This window comes from Miniopterus schreibersii, assembly GCF_964146895.1.
Source record: "Miniopterus schreibersii genome assembly, chromosome: X".
NCBI lineage: Eukaryota > Metazoa > Chordata > Mammalia > Chiroptera > Miniopteridae > Miniopterus > Miniopterus schreibersii.
This window is the reverse complement of record NC_138104.1, coordinates 9,740,082-9,764,363: the sequence shown is the minus strand read 5'-3', so window position 1 is coordinate 9,764,363 and position 24,282 is coordinate 9,740,082. Positions and strand designations below refer to the sequence as shown.

At 38.4% G+C, this 24,282-nt stretch overlaps 1 pseudogene across 1 annotated transcript; it reads right to left on the bottom strand.

The window, feature by feature from the left end:
- Positions 1-11,296: 11,296 nt before the first annotated feature.
- On the bottom strand, positions 11,297-12,173 carry LOC308551449 (olfactory receptor 11L1-like; annotated as a pseudogene). Its single transcript has one exon. The product of its transcript is annotated as an olfactory receptor 11L1-like (transcript).
- Between the last annotated feature and the right edge of the window lie 12,109 nt (positions 12,174-24,282).

Below are 24,282 nucleotides of genomic sequence, written 5' to 3'. Positions count from 1 at the left end.
TAGTTCTTGAAAGCACTGTCCATAAGGCATGTAAAATCCCAATATTCTTATATAATCAATATAAAACAAGACTTTTAGTAGGACATATGCACTAGCACATATTTCCACAATTTTCTTTGCTTAGCTAAATTTACCCATTTTTTTCCCTTTAAGACCCAACTCAAACCCTTCCTTCTCTTAGAACTTTTCTTGACTTCCCTGCTGTCATTTCATCCCAAGAAGTACTTTATTTCCCCTTTCATTTGACAATAGCATGCACTGCTTTTCATATTTTATGCATATACCCTACCTTTCCAGTGATATTGTAAATCGTTCAAAAACTGAGACAGAAAGTCATTTCTAACTGTATCCCCAAGTACTCAGCATAGTGTTCTGCACATAGAAGACATTTGATACCTGTCTTCACAGGATAAAATCCAAGGTCCTCAGCATGGGATTCAAAGTCTTCTATGACCCTGATTCTGCCTTCTTCTCAAATCTCATCTCTTTGTAGGCTCCATCTCACAATTTACCATATCACACGTGTGCATCCTTAGTCATGCCCTTTGCCTGAAAAATCCTGCCTATATTTGTTTTTCTTCTGGCTAATGCCCCCTCATCTGTTAATACTTGGATCCAACATTGACCTCACTAGGAAGCTTTATTTGACTATTTCTCTCATCCAACAATGATACAGTGAGTGAAATCATGTAGAAAAATAGTTTAGAGGGAGAATAGAAGAGATTCCAGAATGGACCCCTGGGAATTCCATCATTTAAAGGTCATGTGGAGGAAGAATAGCCAGCAAATAAGACTGAGGAGAGGTTAGAGAGGTAGGAAGAAAACCATAAGAATCTAGGCTCATGCAAGTAGAGAGAATACAGTGTTGTAAGGAGGAAAGCCTGGTAAACTCTACTGAAGGCTGCTGAGAGGAGGAGTAGGCTGAGGACAGAGAAGAGTCCATTGTATCTGAGAACATGGAGGACATTGATAACCTTAGTAAAATAACTTTTGGTAGAATTATGGGTGCAGAAGCCTTACTGGCGTGAGATAAAGACATGAATAAAAGGTGAAAAAGAGAAAATATCATGTGTAAATAATTCTTTGGAGAAGCCTGGGTCTGAAAGGAAGTAGATTTGGTGAGAGCTGGAACAGGTAACTTAAGGAAAGATGATTTTGTAATGTGAAATATTGAATATTATTAGGAAGAACGATTCATTAGAAAGGGAGAAGCTGAAATTGCAGGAGTCCAGAAGGATATAGTGGTTAATGGTCCCTGCAAAAGCCGGAAGCTCCAAATCATGGAGCCAAATCATGAAGGGCCTTCTATTCCAAGCCAAGGATTTTGGAGTTTATCCTGAAGCCAAGTGGGTAGCCTTTAAGTGTTCACTACCGTCTCCACTATTCATCTGCTTAACTCCATTCTCCCAGGAAGTCTTCTCTTACATCTACTGTAGAACTTCTTACACAGAAATGTGAAAAAGAACTTTCTTCTTGATCTCAAATATGCAATAAGCAGCCTGATGGAAGGGGCTATGTTCTATTTACTGAGATATGTTCAGTGTCTGCAAGTTCTTAATGTATAATAGTCTTTCAATAAATGGCTGTTTGGTGTGTTCCTAGGGGCAGCATTGAGACTTCTTGGCTCTCTTTGGAGTAATATTCTAGGACACTCCATATTTTGCTTTTAATTTTCTCTTCCTTCTTCTCAGTGATGACCCAGCACCCTCCACAGTTGGCTTGCATTTCACTTCTCCACTTTTCTCTCTGGACCAAGGACAATGGGAGCTTCAAGAGTGCTTCTTCCTACCCAAAATCAGTAGTCCCTGTATCAGGCAGCCTCTCATGCATCCAGGTTCCTACTGTCTCCAAGGGGGCCTGGTTTGCATGGTGCAAAACCCTGCAGTACAATCTTGTACTTGCTTCTGCCCCTCGTTCTGCCAGGACTAGTGCTTTAACAGCCTAAGCAGAGCCATTAGATCAGTTTCAATGAAGTAGTTCTGGCCAGAAAGGATCAAAGAACAGGTGGCAGCGCTGGCAAGAAGATACAGTTGCGACTACAGGATGAGTAAGTGGGGTTTCTAGGTTCAACAAGTGGGCAGGATCAGATAATCTTAGCGGTCTCCAACTGAGCCATATTTGACCCATGGAATACCTATTGAAAAATGAAAAAACAGGGCACCAGAGAGGAAACTAAGGAGAGTGATAGTCAAGGCAGCATGCTGAGCAGAAACCATGTGTTCACATTAGATTGAATTCATTTACCAAGTACATACCCTGACACCTGGTCATTTCTGCATGGATAAACACATGTCAACTTGAGCGAGCACACACACACACAACACAGACACAAAATACTGACACAGAGACCTGTACATACATTGGCAGAACCTAGTGTGACATGCTTTGGTTGTCAGATATTGTAACACCTGATCTGTTTGCAATTGGCAGGGAAGGATGTGCTCTTTAAGAGTATAACACAAATAATAGAAGCATCCCTAGAAGTAGCAAAGTCTTTCACATTGTGTTTCAAAAGAATATATTTATGTATTTGTATGCCAAGTGAACCTGATACAATTTAACTTTTTCTGGAGGATTCCAAGTCATCCTTATGGACACTCATCATTGGGGGCTAGGCTGAGACATGTATTTTGCTAGGAGCTATGTTGAAGTATATTGGATTCTTTATCACTCTACTAAATAGCCCCAGTGTAAATATCCTTTTGCACAGACACTCATATTACCCATATATGTGCCCAAATATATGTGGGTATGAATGTATGTATACATACCATCTTTCATATAATTATGTACCAGATGCACATATAAATCATCTTGTATAGATACATGTACAGTGCAGTTATTTACAAGCAACCTATGTACTCCCTGCAGCTAGGTTTGTAAGAAGCTTCCTTTCATATAGCCAATAGCTTGCTTGTTTTGTCATTTTCCATCCTCCTTTTGCACACTAATTGTTGGGAATGAGGAGTTAGTGTCTCATTCACTGCAGAGTTGGTGGTTTTAATTGGTTGCACCTGACTTAGTTAAAGAAGGCATTTTAACTACCAGAACTTCACTGAAAGATGGGCTCAGGGGGAGTTATTAAAAGCAAGTGCGTAACAGCTCCTCTGGAGGCCATTATTTTGAACTTCTCCATCCCCGCCCCCCCCCCCCCCCCCCCGAGGACATGTATATAATTGGTAACAAGGTGAGGGAAATTCCCTGACTTCATTAGAAAGCTGGATAACTTTTCCTTTCTTGGTAAAACATATTTCCTCTAGAAGGTAGTATGGCAAAATGGACAGTCCCAAGCATCTTTTTTTTTTTTTTTTTTTTTTTTGGTCTAAAGGGCAGCCTTAAGAAACTCCCTTGAGCTTCAGGACCCTGGAGAACAGTGCACTCCCCCAGCACACACAAATATATACACACATAAATGCAGAGAAACAGCTACCTCATTAACTCAAAGTTGGAAATAACTCAGAAACCACCTGGACTGGTGATATTCACATGTGTGCCACCTCAGGTAGAGGAGAGAAAAAGTTTCATGAACATCTCACTAGCATCTGTTTTATTGACATATAAACAATGTGCTCTTCACAAACTCTTATCTGTTTATTGAAGCCAGGCTGGCAGAACCTAGTGTGACATGCCTTGGTTGGCAAATACATTAACACTTGATCTCTTTGGCATTGACTGAAAAGAAAATGTTTGCAAGTGCATGTCCTAAATAATAGAAGCATCCTTGCAGTGTCCAAGTCCTCTTCACTGTAATTGTTTCAAATGGACAGGTCTCTATCTTTTCATGCCAAGTGAACCTGACACAATTTGCCCTTTTCAGGTTGATTCCAAGCTATCTTTATAGACACTAATCATTGAGATGGGCTAAGATGTAAGGGGTGGCCTTAGTAGCTGTCATGAAGTATATCAGACTGTTTAATCATCCAATAAATGGCCCCAGGTTGCCTATTTTTTAGAAGTATCCTGTCTTCTTTCTAAATTCTTTGTTTGTTGGTAACATTGTTTATGTCTCCAATAGCCCTTTGATATTTTCTGGTCTATTCTAGGTTCAGAAGCCAAGCTGAGTTACAATTGTGTATAAATAAGATCGGGAACCTTAGGAGTTTTTCATTAAGTACAATGCATGTGTTTTGGTGCATAAATTTTGTATCATCTCTTTTGGATTCTCTAATGTTTTTAAAGTTTAATTTATAGTTTTTAACTCTGAGAGTACTAGACCATTGTGGTTTCCAGAAAGGGAACCTTTGGATAAGTGATATATCTTTGTAGTTAGGGTTAATGTAAAGTAATCCTTATTAATTTAGACTTTACTAGTTCATAATATGGGACAGCCTTATTAATAAACTAGGCTTTTGAATTTACCATTTCACCAGCTACAAAAAGATAAGATATATTTGGTAAATTAATACCTTAAATGGAATCACATGGATAATACAAGTTTTACTTACATGTGAAACTTTATCTACTTTTTAACATGTATACCATTAAGCCACCTGCTTGATAATACAACTCACTGTATATATTTGGAAGTAGCAATACCAGCCTCAATTAACCAATTAATCAATTCATCAAAAAAAAAAGTTAATTTGAATAAATTCAGCCTGGTACATAGAGACATAGAGAGTTAATAGAAGCTCTCAGTCCTTGACTTGTGGTAATGGCAGCTGAAGAAAAGAGAAAGCCAAAACCATTTTAGTGTGGAAACTTAAAAGTCTATCGTGTCTTCAGTACAAGAATAACTGGTGTTGGGTCATATCCTAAGAAATAGAAATATATCCCATAAGCATGAGAAAGTCACAGTCTCCTCTTGGAGCATGCTAGAATGGAATGTTTCTGACATTACTCTTTGAATGAAGTTTCTGAACAAGAAAAATCAATATTAATAGAGGTGTTACTTTATAGCTTTGAAAGATATTCCAAGTTTTCGCTGTCAGATTGGTCTTCCCACCAACTAATAATAGATAGCTTGCCAGGCCGGTGTGGTTCAGTGGTTGAGCATTGACCTAGGAACCAAGAGGTCGCTGGTTTGATTCCTAGTCCAAGCACATGCCCTAGTTGCAGGCTTGATCCCCAGAAGGGGGTGTGCAGTAGGCAAGAGATGGATGATGTTTCTGTCATCAATATTTCTATCTCTCTCTCCCTCTCCATTCCCCTCTCTCTAAAAATCAATAAAAACATATTTAAAAATTAATAGCTCAATATGTGCCAGGTATTGTGCAAAATATTTTACATGTATTAATTCATTTCAACTCCATGAACTTTGTAGGTGGATATTATTTCTATCATGTAAATAAGGAAACTGTAATTCTGTGAAAGTGATCCATTTGACCAAGTTAGTGAATGGTCAAATTGGGTTTCAAACCAAGTTCTAAATCCACAGCCTGCTATCTTAACCACTACTAGTTCTGCAAGATATAAGACAAAACAAATATGCTATAACAGGTACATATCAGTAACTACAAGCTGAGACTCATGCTAAGGGGCACTTCCAAACCCTACTTACCTACCTCCAAGCCCATGGGGCAATGACCTTCAGTTAGTCCTGGCTGGTATGATGATTACAAAATATATGAAAGATAAAGAACAATGTAAGTGCCCTAATTTCTAAAATAATCACACTTGTGGCTATATCTAAACAACCGAAAGAGAAGTTGTTACTCAATGTTTGGAGCTGTGACCAAGAACAAACTCAAAATGGTTGTTTTTTTTGTTGTTGTTGTTAATTCTCACCCTAGGATATTTTTCCATTCTTTTTTTTTTTTTTTTAGAAGGAGTGGAAGGGAGGGAGGAAGGAGAGGAGAGAGGGAGAGGAACATCAATGAGAGTGGGACACATTGACTGATTGCCTCCCGCTTGAGCTTGGACCAGGGCCCCACATTGAACCTGCAACCCAGGTACATGTCCTTGACTGGGAATAGAACCCATGACTCTTCAGTCTGAGGGCTGATGCTCTAACCACTGAGTCACACACGCCAGGGAAAACTCACAATATTTTAACTTTCAAGAACCAAATTGTTATCGTCAGCCAATCAGGTTGCATGCTATATTCATGTCACTGAAAAACTGAGTGGCTATTGTTTAGAGCAAAGGATCAATATCAGATATTGTGTGGAATGAATTTGCAAGTGAGATACTTTATGTGTTAAGAGATACTTATGAGGGGATGAATAATATCAAGAACAAGAATTGGGACTGACATGAAAGGTACCCATGATGAGGTATCAATTGGTCACTTATTCATCCACAGGACCAATGAAAATATTGAAAAGATCAGAGATTTTCTTCATTAAGTGTCTTAATATTTTGCAACTGCAAGAATGATGGCTGAATTATACAATTTGGGTAAAGAAGCTAACTTTTTCAGGAAGAAACCTAAACACAAAGTTTCTGAAAAGATGTCAATGTATTTTGAGTGATAAGTAAAAACAGAAAGGAGTTGACATTTGATTTGAACTTTCAAGGGACGCTCAATAAAACAAGGGGTCCTCAAATAGAATAGTAACCAGGGTGGAAAATAATTTTTTTTTCTAGTATGACTAAGAAACAAAAGTGCTAGAATCTTCAGAGGCAAATTTGAGCATTTCAGAGACCCCAAAAATGGGGGCAGAATTTCACCACAGATGAAGATAATGGATTTGTGCTATTATGCTAATAATGATGATACTGTCTATGTAGAATTCACTTCTCAAAGGTAGTTAATCTAAAAGGATAGACATTCTAAAACATTGGAGGAATTTGATTGGCTTCTTTGTCACAACAATGCTGTGGTTGGCAAATCACTTTTGCAATTTTAGTTGTGCCTGAGGGCATTCAAAAATCCCTGTGGGTTCAGCTCTGTCCTTGGATCTTGAAACAATCTTAGCCTTTCACAGGGGAAATATTAAAAATTCAGGCTTACTCTTACTTTGTCATTCCATATACGTACTTGAGATTCTATTTAATTTCCTATAACTCTATTCTAGAATCAAAAATCTGTTTGCTTCCCCAACTGATAATCAATTACTCCTGAGATTGGGGTTTTGATTTGCTTCTCTTTAGGTCTTTCTAATCCTTACTTTAATATTATATTTTTATCTGCTCTTGGGATTCCTGAATTCCTTCTCCCTATTTCATTCCTTGACCTCTACTATTGTTACTGCCAGGTCTCCCTGACACTTTAGTCGCCTCTTTAGGTTTCCTCTATAATCTGTAGGCCCTTTTAGACCTTATGTAAGCCCTGCTGGTCTGTCTGATCTTTAGATCCTGGCTATCTCTGATTTAGCCCAAGGGCCTGGACAACATTTAATGGCTTGTAACTGTAAGAATAGTAGTTAAAGAATTCCACTGATTTCAATGGTACCATTTAATCTCCAAAGTTATTTATCAAGCCAAGTATAAACAGACTTTTAAATCCATCCTCAAAAGATAAAAGTTAACCTCAGCTGCAGAAACCTAAAAGAATGTATCTAAGGATCTAAAGAAAATACTCAAAAAGAAGTTCTAGTAATTTTGTTTTTAGTATGAATGGAATAAGTGTATAGTTTCCCAGGGGACTTCTGTGAAAGGGATAACTCTCATTTGGATATATAAATTCTGATGGGTTTGTCACATAATCCCTCCTATTACTTTAGTAGTACTGTGAAACACATTTTGATATCAGCTTTATTAAGCCCCAATCTTGACCAGATAAGAGTTGTGAGACTAGACACCTTGTATGCCCACTTCATATGTGTCTTTATTTATTATTTATGCTAGCATTGATTTTGCCCTACAGATGGAGTTGGGCATAGAAGGCAAACTTGAGGAGCCTATAGAGCTTTAGGAGAAGAAGAAATGGAGAATGGGTTAAAGTTTAGAAATCTTGGTGCCCCTTGCCAGAATGCCCTGAACATCATTTGCCTCTATTCTTGGTTTGTACAATTAACTTTTGAATTCCACTCTGAAACCCAATCCATTTGGCTGGGTTCCTGATACCTGTCTAACTCTTGACAGCCCACTCTTCCTAATGTCCTAAAGTCTCTTAGTCCTCTCTCTAGAGTTCTACTTCAAGATATACTGCTCTGGAACACAACTATAATCTTTCACAATTAGTGTCACTGCCCCGAGAGCTATGCAGCCTTGCCCACTTCCTAGCCTGCATCCTTTGTGTAGAAATGCTAATGTGTACAGGTTCCCGATGTTGAGACAGGTACTGTTGGTAAGCTTCTTTTAGGCCAAGCTGGGAAGCCCATTTTGCCTCTTCTTGCCCCTGATTTATCCATTTCAGTTTTCCTCTTCCTCTTTCCTGAGCAGCCACTGAGCAAGCCATCTGGCCAAAGCAGTGGGAGTTAAGGTGTAAATGAAGCTGAAGACTTTCTAATCTAGTATGACAGTTTGTATTGATCAGGCTAATGGGGATAATTTCTCTTTGGCTTGTCCAGAGATATGGAAATTTAATCTGATTTGATATTAATTACTCTGTCCAATCATTAACAATGTTTCACTAACTAGAGAAAATCTATTCACATTGCAGAGGCAGTGTAGCAAGCATAGCAAAATAATGGAAAAGTGCTGCCTTTTGTGTTCAGGAGGGAAGCTGTACTACTATTGTGAGCAGGACGTGCACTTTGAAATGTTTGTTACCAGTAGGAATAGGTTGTCCTGAGACATGCACCCTCCTTCAATTCCCTCAGGAAAATTACATGCATTTGTGAGATCATTGCAGGAGAATACTAAGGTACATGGTGGTTTGTGGAACAGTGAAACTAATTGGCCTACAAGATTAAATAATCACATTGTGAATTAGAGCAACAAAATTCTTTATCAAATAAATGAAATGACTTTAGATGGCTCTTTTTCGTTCTTTTACTAACAAGTATTTATTGTGTAGTTATTCTGTGTTAAGCACTGTGCTGAGTATTGGGGATGCAGTGTTCAAATAAAACAGGTAGATCCTGTTTTTGTGAAGTATATAGTCCTAGTAGAGAATACAAAGTAGGCAAAAGTAGGTTTACACTTGTGAGTATGCAAAACCATTTATTATTGCATTATTATTTATTATTGTATTATTTATTTGTAAGACAACTGTAAACCTACTTTAAGAGCATATCATGAAGAGTCTGAGTGGGATCCAAAGAATTAGCTAGGTGAAAAGTGGAGTGAGAAAGGGGATAAAGCATAGCATCCATAAAAGTTCTGAGGAGGCAAGCAGGTTTGAAGAATGTAAAGAAATTGGGGGAAGAAAGAAGTTCAGAGAGCAAAAAGCAGCAAAAAATGAGACTGGAGATTGAAGCAAGAGTTTTATCTTTTTTTGGCTATAAATGTGCTCTAGATGTGCTACATGTCTTTGGATGTTGTGACAGAAATGTTGATCACTTCCATGGAGCATTTGGACTTTATTCTAAGGGCAATGGGAAGTCACTCAAGGTTTCTAAATTTAGTTGATCTTAGACTAGTAGATGCTTTTTTAAATTTCCCAATGGCCAACACACTAAAAAAATCCTCAATCTATTTCAGAAAACTAGACTCAAGATAATAAAGAGACATGTGTGGATGGGGCAGAAGAAGCATTTCCACTCTGCATCTGCACAGAAGGCAAGGCAGAACTCCTAAGAGGCTGAAAAGTAATTACACTTCTACTCTGGATCCAGGTCTTAACCACAAGGAGTGTGTTTTGCAGTCTTTATTTCCTAATTGAGGATAATTACAAGAAGTTAAAACATTAGAAACAATTAGACCCTATACGAGAAGGAGCTCTGTGGGTGGTTGGGAAGGCAGTAGAAAGAACCAGCAGGGAAAGTGTTTCCCAAACTACGTGGCATTCTTTGACTCATATTGTAAGTGGAGGTTTCTTGGGACGGGTTCCTGGTGGTACCCACCTGGAGGGTGTGTAGGTGAAATGAGGTTACACACACACACACACACACACACACACAAACACACACAATCGGTGACAGCCAATCAAGAATACCTTTTCCTCAGGCCAAAGTGTTTCATAGGCCAGAAGCCAATAAATGGAAACAAAGAGGAAAGAAAGGTGGGGGTTGCATTACAATTCAATTGAAAGCATCTTATTTGAGCAACCATTTTTTGTCCTAGTCTGGATCTTGATGCTCTGGGAGAGACATACTGATTATATGACCCTGCATGTAAGGAGCTTCCAAGTCTATTTGAGAAATTTGGTGTGCCTGGGGAACAAAGGGTGAGAAGGGGACTGGTGAGGATTAAGCTGAACAAGTGGCCAAAAGCCAGGCTGAGGAGCTCCAACTCCATCCTAGGCCACTTGGGAACTACAGAGAGTGATAAATAAGGAAATGGTAGAATAATATTTGGATTTTAGAAAGATATAGCTGGCCACTGTGGAGAGGGTAGATGAGAGGGTATGTCAAGAATCAAGGTTGGGGGGGCTCAGTCAGAGCTGCCTGTGGAGGGAGCTGGGAGTGTCTACGACCATGAGGAGGAAGCTGGGGAGGTGAGGCTAGTATAGGCAGAAAAAGTGATTTATTTCACTCTCTTCACCCACCAAACATCCATTGTTTTGATTAGTCATCAATTCAATCAACAAATAACTACTTTCTATCTGCTTTGTGCAGAGCACCAAGCTAGAGGACATTAAGAGGGATAAGGATGATGTTACTCCAGTCTTCAAGGGACTTGATTAACTAACTGTTCAAGTGAGTGAAATAGTCAATAGCTGCTTTAGGATTTTAGAGGTGGTTCTGATCAGTGGAGAGGTAGTTCTAAGGTACAACAGAAGGCAAAGTGAATATGCATGAACTCTGAGGAGACACAGTAAAAGACATTGTTATGCAGAAGTGAAGAGGGTGTAACAGGAAGTACTAGAGGATAAGTTTGGATGGAAAGAGTGGTAACTATGCATGTATGGTGTGTGTAGGTGTGTTAGTGTGGGGGGTGTGTGTGTACACATGAGCAGTTTACAGAATGTAACCGAAAGCCTAGCACCAACAGACATTTCTGTAATATACACACAAGGAGACAGAGATGGGGATCTTTCAAATTTTCTTTTTAAAGTCATCTATATATGATAGTATAGCCTGACAGAGTCATGTTTGTCTGGCAAACAATTTTCCTTAAGTTTGGATTAACCTGGAGGTCTCAAGGGCATTAGAATGAAGGACCTGAGGAAGTGTCCCTGCTCTGCTGGCCATTTCCTTTGAAGGAATGAGTAGCAGTGGTCTGAACTACCCAGTATTCAGCCTAATGCCTGTCTTCCTTCACAGAATCCCAGGCTGCTTTGAGAAAAGGGTCTCCCTGGGGATGGTAAGGGCTATTAGGTACCCGTGGCATATGCTTAAAGACTCATGAGCCCCCTTGCTGACTTTTACACATCTTTGTTTCTCAGGTTGTACATGATGGGGTTGATCATGAGAGTGAACATGGTGTCATGTAGGTAGAAGATTTTGTTAAAGGCAGCAGCCTGGATTGCTGTAGGAATGGCATATATTGTTCCCATTGTTGCATATTACAGAGTGACCACTATGAGGTGGGGGTAGTAAATAAAGGAGGACCATTGCTTATCTACAGCTGACAGAAATCTGATGACAGTAGCAATAATGTGGATATTGCAGGCTACAGTGAACAGAAAGGACACTATGGTGACAAAGGAGACTAGGAGGAGGTAGTTTTCTCTGTCTCAGGATCAGAATAGCCCAGCTTCAGCATGGGAATCAGGTCACAGAGAAAGTGGTCAGTCTCATAGAATACACATACTGGCAGTGAAGTCATGGTGACAGTGACCACAGGGTTAGAAACCCACCCAGCCAAGACTCACCTGCAAGCAGGATACATGTGTGGAGGTTCATAGGGGATGGGTACCAGAGGGGGCTGCAGATAACAAGGCAGTGGTCATAAGACATGGCTGCCAACAGAAAGCACTCAACTGCTGCCATGGAACTGAAGAAGTAAAACTGGGCCCTACAACTTGCAAAAGAAATCACTTCAGAACCTGAGAGAAGAGTCTTGAGCATCTCAGGGGCAATGGAATTAGGATACCAGATCTCAAGAAAGGATAAATTGAACAGAAAGAAGTAGAGGGGGCTTTGGAGTTTGTGATTAAGGGAAATGATTTTAAGGGGCATATTCCCCAGCAAAGTCACTACATAGATTCCCAGAAATATCCCAAAAGGAGAAAACTGTAACCCACAGAGACTCCCAAATCTCAGGAGGAAGAATTCTTTGATCATGGTCATATTACCCATATTTGTGAGAGTCACTCATTAGACCTGAGAAAAAGAGAGAAATATAGCCAATTGGAAAAAGAGGCATGCTACAGGAGGTGATCCATAGCACTAGAAATATAATACAGTACAAAATTCAAAGGCACTGTCTTTTCTCTTCTGGAACAATTTTTTTGTTTTGTTTGACTAGGTGTATTTACGTAATAGTCATAGCGGAATCAGAAACTATGCCTCTGCTCTTTTCCATTTTTTCCTTTGACATAACTGGTGATGAATCTACCTTTGGGAGTATCACAGTGGGAGGTAAATACCTCAATGGGGACATAGCTAGGAAGCTTCTCTGAACTTCTGAAACTCAGCTTTTAAGACTCAATAGAAATCTGAGTCCAAATCTCAAAATAACTTCAGAATTCAGACCACCATATCTCTCCCTGAACCCCTAAATTAGGGTGGGTTTCACTAGGAACATAATTGGAGGGAGGAGGGGAATTCAGGGCTATTGATCTTGAAGTACCTGTAAGAAAAATAAGAGTTTCTGCCAGGCTCTGTGGACATGCCGTGGATTGCTTCCATGGCATCAAATTCCTATGGAAATTGGGGGGAAATGTATGTAAAGTTATTCACTTGAAATGCTAGAGAAAAATAATGTTCCATCATTCATAAATGAAAATGACAATCCTGACTCACAAGCAGTAGGATGTGCATTTAGAGTTATTTTTTCCCCCCAGCAGCAGGGATGGGTTAGCAGTGAGTCATGAATGCAGCTCCCCTTTTCCCACAACCCGCCCTCCTAAGCTCAAAGATCCATATTTGTGAAAAAGGCTGTCCAGTCTTAGTGCCTGGGCTGTGATAGGATTAAAAATCAGTCTGTGTTGTGGCCTAAATTAGGGATAAGTGTGAAGCCAGAGTTAGGGGTTTGGATCAGTTGGTGTTCCAGGCTGAAGGCTCAGTTTGTGTCCAGGGAATAAAGCAAAGCTGCCTTTGCTATTTTGCTTTCGGTAATGACAACATGTCCCTAAAAGGTTACAGTTAAACCATATTCCTTTAAAAAACAAAATTATATTTTAAATCTACTCAGGAAACTTTCTATTTAAAGGAATCTGATTAAGAATGCTTCTGTGACATAAAAGAATTTCTTCATAATTTACCCTTTGTACCAATCTAGGTTGTTAATACACTTAGTTTGTGTAAAGGAAAGTCTACCCATTATGGCAATGTCCCAGACATTTAGGGTGCCTAAGGTAGTACTGAATATAATTACAGTGTATAAGGAAAATCAATCAGCAACTAGAGTTGTCTCTGGGAGTGACAGCTGCTTCCTAATTGGAGGATTAAACTGCAGTATCCTATTACCATTTCTCCTTGTCTTCAGAGACTGCCAGCCAGCATTCAAAACTGACATTAACATCATTAGATTTTTATTATTCAATCCCAAGTCTCATTAATTAATAATGGAATATACTTGATTTTCCCTTTTGGCTTACTGGCATTCTCATTTGTGCCTCCAAATTCAAAAGCACACCAGTCTTCCTAAATCCTCTCCCATCCTCTCTTTCACTTATTTATTCACTCACCACATATATTTGGACACCTACTATGTGTCATATATTGGACTAGGTAGGCATTGGAAATAAAATCATGACCAAGAAAGTCATGGTCTCAATATTTCCAGAGCTTACGTCTTAGTAGTGGAGGTAATCTTAAAAATAACTATAAAATTACTATTGTGATAAATGCTATTAGGGAGTAATATAGGGTTCTAATACAAAGAATAATATGCCTGGAGAGGTGATTTAGTTTTGGTGAGATGATCAAGAAGATCTCTCTTTCATCATATTTAAGCTAAGATCAGATATATATGTAGTAGCTACCTATGAGAACAATCACAGGGTAAGTATTACAGGTAGAGAGGCAGCATGTGAAAGATCCTGAGTTAGACACATACCTTAATACTGGAAAAATTAAAGCAAACAATAATGACAGCTGTGGCTGGAGGGCAACAAGTGAGTCAAGTGAGGGAAAGTGTGATAGGAGGTGAGTTTGTAGAAGGCATGATCTGATTTACAATTTGAAAAGATCACCCAGGCTTCTATATGGAGAATGGCTTGTAAGGGGCTGAAAGGGAAAGTAAGAAAACAGGTGAGGATGCTGATACAGTCATTCAGGTAGAGATGGTGACTGGGGACTAGGATCAAGCTGGGCTGGAGTATGGCAGATTAATTTTAGTTTTTTTGACATAGTGGAATTGATGTATTTTTTTGCCCTTTTCTGTATACATATTATACTTTAATGAAAAGTTTAATGAAATGACATGGATTGCAGATGAAAGATGAATTGCATTAGAAGAGGGCATGAAGAACAGGAAGGAATTAAGGATGAATCCCAGGATTTTGGCTTAAGAAATTCCATGGACAAATTCATGTCATTTCCTGAGATGGGGATACCAAATAAGTAATTTAGTTTGGGGGGTGAGTCTTGGGAGAATTTCCCCCTCCCTCCCTCCCTCCCTCCCTCCCTCCCTCCCTCCCTCCCTCCCTCCCTCCCTCCCTCCTTCCTTCCTTTTTCCCTATTAGATCTAGTGGTTTATGATCCATTGCTGGGATGGCATTTTCAATCTTCATATGGGTCAGTAATTTGGTAACAGACAGAACCCAGTACTGAGAGACAGAGCTCTCACTGTGGCAATATAACAAGTTCTTAAAGAAAAGTCTGACAAATTCTTGCCCTTTGTCTTAAAAGAGATCAGGAAAGAATGAATGGGTCACTGTAACCTTTGTTCACCTTGTAGAATTTGCTCAAAGCCGTGTTAGCAACCACATGTCAAGAGCATCCTCTGCATATGAAACACAGGAAAGCATGATTCCATGGGGACTGTTAGACTCTCTTCAATGTGAGTCTCTGCAAAACAGTTATTAATGGCAATCCAACTACCCAGAGCTTTCAATTATCTGAATTTTTTTTAATTTTTAATTTTAACTTTTTTTTTTTACAAAACTATTTTGTCTCATTTTGCTTTTGTGTGAAAAAGACAGATAATGGAATGAGCTCAGTCAGAAAACAATGTTCAGGAGATATCTTGGGCTCCAAATACATCAATTCATATTCTGTCTCTCTTCTCCATTTTCATTTGTAGTCGTGGCCAATCAGAGTTAATGCTCAAAGTAATGACCAGAGGCTCTGAAAGTTCCTCTATAAATACTGAGTGATTCAAGTATGTATATCATTGTATTTGATTTACTGATTTAGGACAGTGAACTCTGGTATTTTAGTAGATTTTTTTTTTTTTTTTTTTTTTTTTAGAAAACACAATGGAAAACAGTTTAGTTCTTAACCTTCAATTACCCAGAAAATCTAATTAAACATATATCCTTTCCCATTTTCCCTGGTATTGCCTTAATAAGAATTTGCCTTGGTATTAATTTTCTTATGTCTTTATAATCATCAAAAGGTATTCATTAACATGGAAAATTGTTAGATGCCTAATATAAAATAAAACTGCAAAAACTCACCTCCCCCCACCTCTGAGATGCTAATAGTTGCAAAAGTACAATTATCAAATTGGAAGTTTAGCAGCATAACTAGGGAGTGAGAGACTATCTATAGAAAGCCTAACTCATTACCTCTTCTAGAGATAATCTAGGAAAATCTCTTGGAAAAGGAGGTGGTGAGGAAGAACCTGAAGAATGGCTGAAGATTAACTGCTGGAAGGGAGAGGTATACAGCTTGATAAGGAGAGCAATAATCTGGCTATTCCAATCAGATACCATATGATCCAGCAATCCCACTTGAAATAAGATCACTATCTCAAAGAGATGTCTGCACCATCAGTTCATTGCTGCATTATTCATTATAGCCAAGATATGGAAAAAACCTACATTTCCACTGATGAGTAGAATAGTATTCAGCCTTAAAAAGGAAATCCTGCCATTTGCAACAACATGGATGAGCCTAGAGGAAATTTTGCTAAGTGAAATAATCAGACACAGAAAGACAAACACTGTATGGCCTCACGAAATCTAAAATTGATTGGCTCATAGAACCAGAGAGTAGAACCATGGTTACCAGGGCATGGAGGCAAAGGAGGTCATGGGGAGTGGAGAAGTGTTGGTCAAAAGATACAAACTTTCAGTTATAAGATGAATAAATTATGGGAATCTAATGTACAGCATGGTGACTACAGTTAATACTACATTGTATACTTGAAATTTGCCAAGAGTAAACTTTAAGCATCCTCGCCACCCAAAGGAAGGTAACTATTTGAGGTGACTGATACGTTAATTACTTGATTGTGGTAATCATTTCATAATGTTTATGTATGTTAAACCATCATCTGTACATCCTAAAAAATCAGATACCCAGTGCTATTCTTTCCTTCAAACCTCCAAAGCTATCCATTATAGAAAATACTCGAGCAGCAAACACATAACACTCAAATGTGCTCTTAGATCTTTATTCTCTCCAAAGTTATGTCAGGCTGATATCAAAGGCAATTGTTTAATGATAGATATCAGGGGCTGTTGGTAGGTACATCTTGATAGTCCAATCCTCACTATTTGGATCATCCCTTGCTCCAAATACATATAACCTGTTCCTGAAAGTAATATCTGACAAAGACTAGGCTGGGGAGAAGAAAAACTACCGAGAGACAGAGTCTTTGAAAGGGCAGAGAAGAGAATAAATTCTTAACTGGTACTATACTAGCTCTTCTACCAATAGAGGAAGTTGGGGTTTTTTGGTCAACTCTTTGTAAGTAGTGTCTTCCTCAAAATAATTCAAGTTTGTGCCATGAGGCCAGAAAATTAGATTTAAAAGTTTATTTTTCCTTTGAACACATTTTGTGAAAGAATTGCACATTAATGTTAGAAACTCCATAGTGTCCAGGGGAATGATTTTGTTATTTTTGTTTTTACACCTTGAACCTGGAGACAGGCATTATTGAAACTTGGGAGGCATGCATCGCTGAGATGCCTGAAACGAACATTATTGAGACCCAGAAACAGACTGGGAGATAGGCATTATTGAGACCTGGTGAGAGATATTTGTAATTCAAGTATATTCTTTGGTGCCAATACTTTTTCCCCCTGTTCTGTTCCATTTTTCAACATGACAGATGATGAAACAGGACAGGAAATATCTTGGGCCAAATGATATGTGATGTGTCATTATATGACATACCTAGCCTAAATGTGAAGAATGGCAACAATTATCCTGGTAAGTTTTGCAAAGAATAACCAACTTGTACTTTTGGACCCAACTGTCAAAATATTTCATATAAAAATTGGGGGATCTAAATAATTTCTATAAATACCTTAGTTTATTATTTACCTTACTAATAGAGAGTTTAATTATGGCTATTGCTTAATTGCAAAAATCTCAGATAAATGGAATTCAGAAAACACTGTCAATATAACATTCCAGAAAAAAAACAAAACTCCACAATGCTAAATACCCAGTTTGAATGAGGAGTTTACTTTTTAAGCAGTTACGTATTTTCTAATTGGCTAGTTATGTTCATCTTGTTCTCTGAGTCAAGAAATAGCCTTTACTACACTTTTTATGCCTCTTTTATTCACTTATATCCGGGAAAACTGAAATACCCTGATCCATCATTCTAATACTTTTCTTCTCATATGCTCATGGTGCTAGGCATCTGAATAGTCGTGACATTTACTTTCTTGTATATTCACTAACCATTCTGGTGTTTGACTCTGAAAATGGAAAAAACACACACCTCAGTACTACTCCTTCTTGCTGCTCTCTAATCTCCTCCCGTAGCACTCAAAATCTCTCTATGTCACTACTCACATTTTCTGTTTGAAGCTTTCTGCTCCTAGACTCCTTTTTTTTTTTTCTTCACTGATCCTGTCAAATTGATAGCAGTTAGGAAGCTAAAACAGTCACAGGAACATGGTATCTTAGAGAATTTATCATGTCACAGGGAGGTAGTATATTGTAGTAGTTAAGAGCACAGTCTTTTTTGTTAGACAGAACCTGACTTTGACTTCTGGCTTCATCACATATTCTGTGTGAGTCTAGATAAGTAACTTAACCTCTCGGTGCTTCAGTTTTCTCAGCTATAAAATAGAGAATAATTATAATAATAAAACTCCCTCATAGTGTTTTCATTAGAGTTGAATGAAATAATCCATATGAAATGTCAATGAGGTACCACTCTATAAGTGCTCAATCACATTCTCATTTTACAATGGTGTCTGTGTATGATTATCCTTAAATTGTTTCATGTATTGTTTCCCTCACAAAATTGTAAGTGCCTCAAAAGTAGGTGCAATTTGTAGTTTTTCTATTATTCTCCTCTGATTTCTTTCACATATGTATCACAAGAAGTGAGTGTCCAATAGGCTATTAGTAAGTGTTTTTTGGTATGATTTTCCCCCATCCCAATAAAAAATCAGAAAGCTTTATTTTGGTTACTGCTGACAGGTATCCAGAGAGACGTTTCTCACCTCTCATTGTCCTTTTCCTCTGCAGAAGGGCTGACCACCACAACCCCATTATCTGGATGCTCTGTTCATCCTGACAGAGAATCAGGATCCACCTTCGAGAGCATTCTCAGTCTTGCTGCTGCTCTAACTTCCCAACTTAATATCCTGCATTAACTTCCTCCCATTAGGGAGTCAAGTCCTGCTTGTTTGCTCAATATGTTGTTCTCATGAAAGTCAATTTCCCTAAGCCTGTTTCCCAAGGGAAATGTTTTACCCCTCCACTGGGAAAGTAAATAAAATGGTAGAGTGTACAAAGAGCATTTAGAATGTCTCATGCCAACAAATTTCTCACCAGACCCTAACCTCTGAAGTTTGTAGGTTCAGACGAGCCAATTACTACTCTGAAAGCTAAACTTCCCTGTTGTGATGAACAGGATCAATCCTCAGCAACACTGGAACGTTGGGAAAGGTTTATCTACATACAGTTACATTTCTTCTTTCTTTCTCTAGCACATTCCACCTTGGTTTATTCCAGTTTCATATTGTATCTGAACCCTTTTCATCTCTGTTAGCCTCTAGTTCAGTAATACTTCTAAGAGTTTCTTTCAAGAAAATATTTTCTCTTTGATTTATAGCTAAACACATATCATTTTTTGAGGCGCTCACTTAATATAAAACTGAATATATACTTGTGGTGGAAATCCTTGCACAGAGTAGACACTCAATATTTGCTGACTAAAATAAAGATTTATATCAACAAGTAACAAAAAGTGTTTCAAACTTTTACCACAGCCACATTTGGTTCAATACTATGAGGAAACCCTTCCAAATATCAGTTCTTCTTTTCAGGCTTTGATTTGTAGTTAAATTTCTTGAACTTGTTATGAGGTTGGAATCCTTTGAATGATGAGCTATAGAGCCTCATGACTGCACTAGCTATGAAGAAGGAGTTTACTGAGAAAATTGATATTGTAAACAAGGTTCCAGGCATCTTGCTTAACCTCCTCAAGAGAACTGAGCACACATAGTATAAATCAATATTGGTGATTGCAAATGATTTATGTCTATTCATTAAAGCAGATACCTTGGACATTTGACAACCTTTTAAAGCTGTTAATTCAAGTTATTGAATAGACACAAGAGGAGAGTAGCTGTATTTTAGATTTCTATTATATTATTCAGTCAGAAAATATTCACCAAATACCTGCTACATAAATAGTCCCATACTTTTTAAATAAGCGTGCTCCTTAAAAAAATGGTATATCTTTTAACTTTTGGAAAACTACTCCAACTTCAGATGCATTAGGGGAGCTTTATAATAAAAGAATTCTTGTAACAAATTTTGGAAGAGTGAGAAATATTTTGTAATGTGACTACTTATCTGGTTACTATATCTTTGTTTCATAAATTTAGATTTTTAGGTAGTAGATTTTCTTAAAGAGAGTTACCCTTATACTTTAAAATGACCTTTATTCCTAATTATTATAATCTGTTAACAGGGGACACTAGATTTCTCTGGGTTACAGATAGCATCAGGGAAAGGCCTGACACTACACCTCTAAAAATCTCTTTGGTAAGACAAATTAAGGAGCACATTTCCCTTTTGTCCAGAACAGTGTACACTTTCTTTAAGAAAGCCATTAGGGGAAAAAGCTGGCTTTATTCCTTTTAGAATGCATCATTCGGGAATTCACTAGATGCATTTTTAGGGCCTTTTCCATATTTTTGTTTCTTTGGGTAAAAATGAGGGATTCATTCTGGGGCATGATCACATGGTAAAGAAGATAGATTGTAAGGTTCCCAGAGAACATAGAGGACTCACTTCAGAGTAGCTGGTACAGTTGGAGGAAGCATTTTGACTTCCATTGGTGGTGGGGGATCACAGAAAGGGGGTGGCATTGTTGAAATTTGATATCAGAATCTACAGGAAAGGGCCCACATCTACTGTGCAAGTGCCAACAAAAGGGATTTACTCTGGAGTACAGATATTGATTTACTCAGGGGTAGAAGAGCAGTGGAGTAGAGAGAGCATATGGTTTGAATCTAGAAAGAATCCATCGATTTCTATCATGGCTTTTTGCTAATTAGGTGACCTTGGACAAATTGTTTAAGTTCAGAGTGTACTTCAGCTACCTCGTCTGTAAAATGGGGACAATACCTATCACATTAGGTTGTTGTGTGGTTTAAATGCAAGTGTCTTGTATGCAAAGCACCTACTAAAATAAGTGTACAACAAATATTAGTTTCTTCTGTCCTCTTTTGTTTCTCTGATGAAAAGATGGGGGGAAAGATGATCGACTTTATTCACTGCAAAGAAAGACAGCTGGAATGGCAGAGTGATGCTGGGATTAGGTGTCTGGAGCTGAGAGAACCAATATTTCTCAGCAAGTTGGATATAAAATTCAAAGTTTATAACAACTTTATTTATAAGACTGTACATTTTTGAGCTGGCATAGGACTGACCATATCTTATTTGTCTGTGTAATTGCACAGCTTGGTGAATAGTTGAAAATTAAGAGGACACCAATCAAGCTTCTAGGTGATTCTACATGGGCAAAACTTTGTACTTAGCAGAACTTACTTAGAAGATGCCAAGGAAGGAAAGTTTGAAAATTGGATGACTAATTCTTATAATTGTAGACAAAAAAGCAAAGTTTTGGTTAGGCAATCTTCAAGAGCTGAAGAATATTATGGACATAGAGTGGTGATTGGTATCTGGACAGGCTATTAAGTACCATTACATAAAGGAGTCTAATTTCTTGCTCTGTATTTTTTATCACGGGTTCCAGATGGAGAACTGGCTCATAAGTTTAATGAACCCTTCTTGTAAGAATTTGTAATAGATAAGAGGGTGGTTTTCATCAAGGCTTAAGTGGTGAATACAAAAGGACAAGATCTGAGGTTGTCTTTCCTCTTAAGGGTCATCAGCAGAATTAAATAATGACCATGGTGCACACTGGCAAGAATAAGGACTATACAGTCAGGAGAGGAACAAAATGGAAGAGAAAATAAATGTGAGTAGGAGATAGGGAAGAAAGAAAGAAAAGAAGGGGGTGTCTTAGTGCCACCACTAGCAACTTTAATCACTCCATAGTCATGGCTTACCAATCTCTGAACTCTCTCCATTTTTATTTTTTTGCAATTTGAGCATGTGTTCTCCAGCTACAGTAAGGCAACAGATATTTACTAAGTCCTTGTTCTGTATCACCTACTGTGGTAAGTGCTGTGGGTTATTCAGACATGATAACAACATGGTTAGTGTGGAAAAGTGCTTTCAGTCTGGCACAGAAGGCTAATAGCTTTATTCCAAGGTGGGATTAAAAATGTCAACACAGGGATTCAAGCTAAGTGCTTGAGTTAGAGAAAGCAAAGAAGACTTCCTAGATGAGGTAGCAATTGAGGTATTCCTTGAAGAATGTAAAAGACTTCAGTAAGTGAGATTGGGAAAGGACATTCATCGCAGAAAGAATGGGCTGAGCAAAGAGACAGAAAAGGAGACTATGAGATGGATAAAATGACACCCCCCCCCCCTTTTGCTCTTTTCTATGCACCAGGCACTATATTAAGCACCATCAGTGCATTACCTCATTTAATTCTTATAATAACCAAATGAAGCAGGATTCCACTATTTTACAGATGAGGAAACTGAGACCAGAGAGGTTATATAAATTGTCCAATGTCACACAATTATGAAGTAGCAGAGCCAGGTTTCTAACTTAAGCCTATATGAGCCCAGAGTCCGTGCATGCAACTAACAGATAGACTATTTGCAAGTCAGGCCATGGAAAGGAGTGAAAGTATAGTGTGGTTGGAGCACAGACCTTGTGGAAAGGAGGAATGGCAGCTACAGACAAACTGTGAAACATCTTATTGGCAGCCTAAGGAGTAGGATCTGGATTCTGCAAATAATGGAAAACAATAGGAAGTTTTAAAGTAGTGGAGTGACAGTCAAAGTGGTATTTTAAGATTAATCTGTCAGCAGTGCAGAGACAGTTAAGAGGCAATTGCAATACAATAGTCTGGTTGTAAAATAGTGTATTAAGCACTTGAACTAAAAAGCCAAAGGGGGAAATGGACAGAAGAGAGACATTTAGAAGGGAAAAGAAAAAGCAGTCCATGACTAACTGGATGTGGTGGTTGAGGGAGAGGCATAGGTAGGAATTAAATAAGGGACACTGAGGTTTAGAGACTTTCTAATTAGTGCCACGGAAGCAGGGATCAGACTGATGAATCTCAGAGGGAAGGTGGTGGGGGGGTGGGTGGTGAGAGATTAACCAAAGAATTTATATGCATAAATGCATAACCCAAGGACACAGACAATAGTGGTGAGGGACTAGGGACCGGGATGAGTGGGGTGGGGAAGGGGTCAATGGGGAGAAAAAGGGACATCTGTAATATTTTGAACAATAAAAAAAAAAAAAAGAAAAGAAAAATGGTGATGCTCATCCCAGAGTTGTGGGACTGCTACTCTGGAGCAAAGTTTGGATGGGAAATTGAAACTCAGAGAAATTTCTAAAAAGTGATCCTTGCAACAATGAAAATGAATGAGATCAGCTTGGGGAGAAACATCAGCCAAGAATAAAAGCTTGGAAGATGTCTCCATTTAGTTGATGTGGCATGGAGGGGCAATTATGATGGAGATAGGCAAGAGATGTCATGCAGAGGGGGAGAAAGAGGAAACTGTGAGAAAGGGATTTCAAGAACACTGGGTGATCAACACCATAAATATGGTCAGAGGAAAGGGAGTATGAGAAAATACTATTGATTTAGGTTATTAGAAGATCTTTAGTGATGGAGCAGTTCCATAATAGGGGCAAATTTCAAGGGGATGAAGAAGAAAGAGACTAGGGAGATGGTAGGCAAAGATAATGCTCAGGAGAGTTTTTGTGGTGATATTAAAGGAGCAAAATAGATACCTAAGAGGTCCTAGAACCACTGAAAGGTCTTCTTAGGGTAAGCATGATCCTAGCACATTTTGTAGCTGATGGAAAATATTAACTATCAATTCCTAGTGCATATGTAGAGATTAAGGATTTGGGATCAGGTCAGGGGTAATAGTGACTGGAAAAAGATCCTGATGAATGTAAGAAAAAATAGGATCAAGAGCTAGGTAGAACGTTTGATTTGGCAAATATGAGAGCAGTACCTACTTCATTGGAAAGTGAAAAAAGACAGAAAAGACTCCAATTGAAGTTACGGACATATGTGGATATGGAAAGACGATGTTAAACCAGAAGCATTCTGAATTTTCAAAGAAGTTTGTGCAGTCTTGGTGTTACCGGTACATTATCTGTAGAAGGAAAAGAGAGTCGGCATAAACCTGAGAGCTTCAGGAGTGTATCCCCAGCAATTGACACAGTGTCAGGCACACAGGGTGCTCAATAAATATTTTTTAAATAAATAAGTGAATAAATGGACAAGATATAGAGAAGCATGAGCAATGATGTTACAGAAAATGAATAAAAGTATTACAGATAACATCCACCAGAATGGCTAAGATGAGAAAGATAAATAATATCAGCGCTGGTGAGGACTTAGAGCAAATGGATTATTCATACACTGCTGGAGGGAGTGTAAATTGGTACAACTACTTTGAAAAAAATTGGCAAACGATATCTGCTAAAGCTAAACATATACATGCCCAATCCCAAGCCATTCTACTTTTAGGTATATACCCAAGATAAATG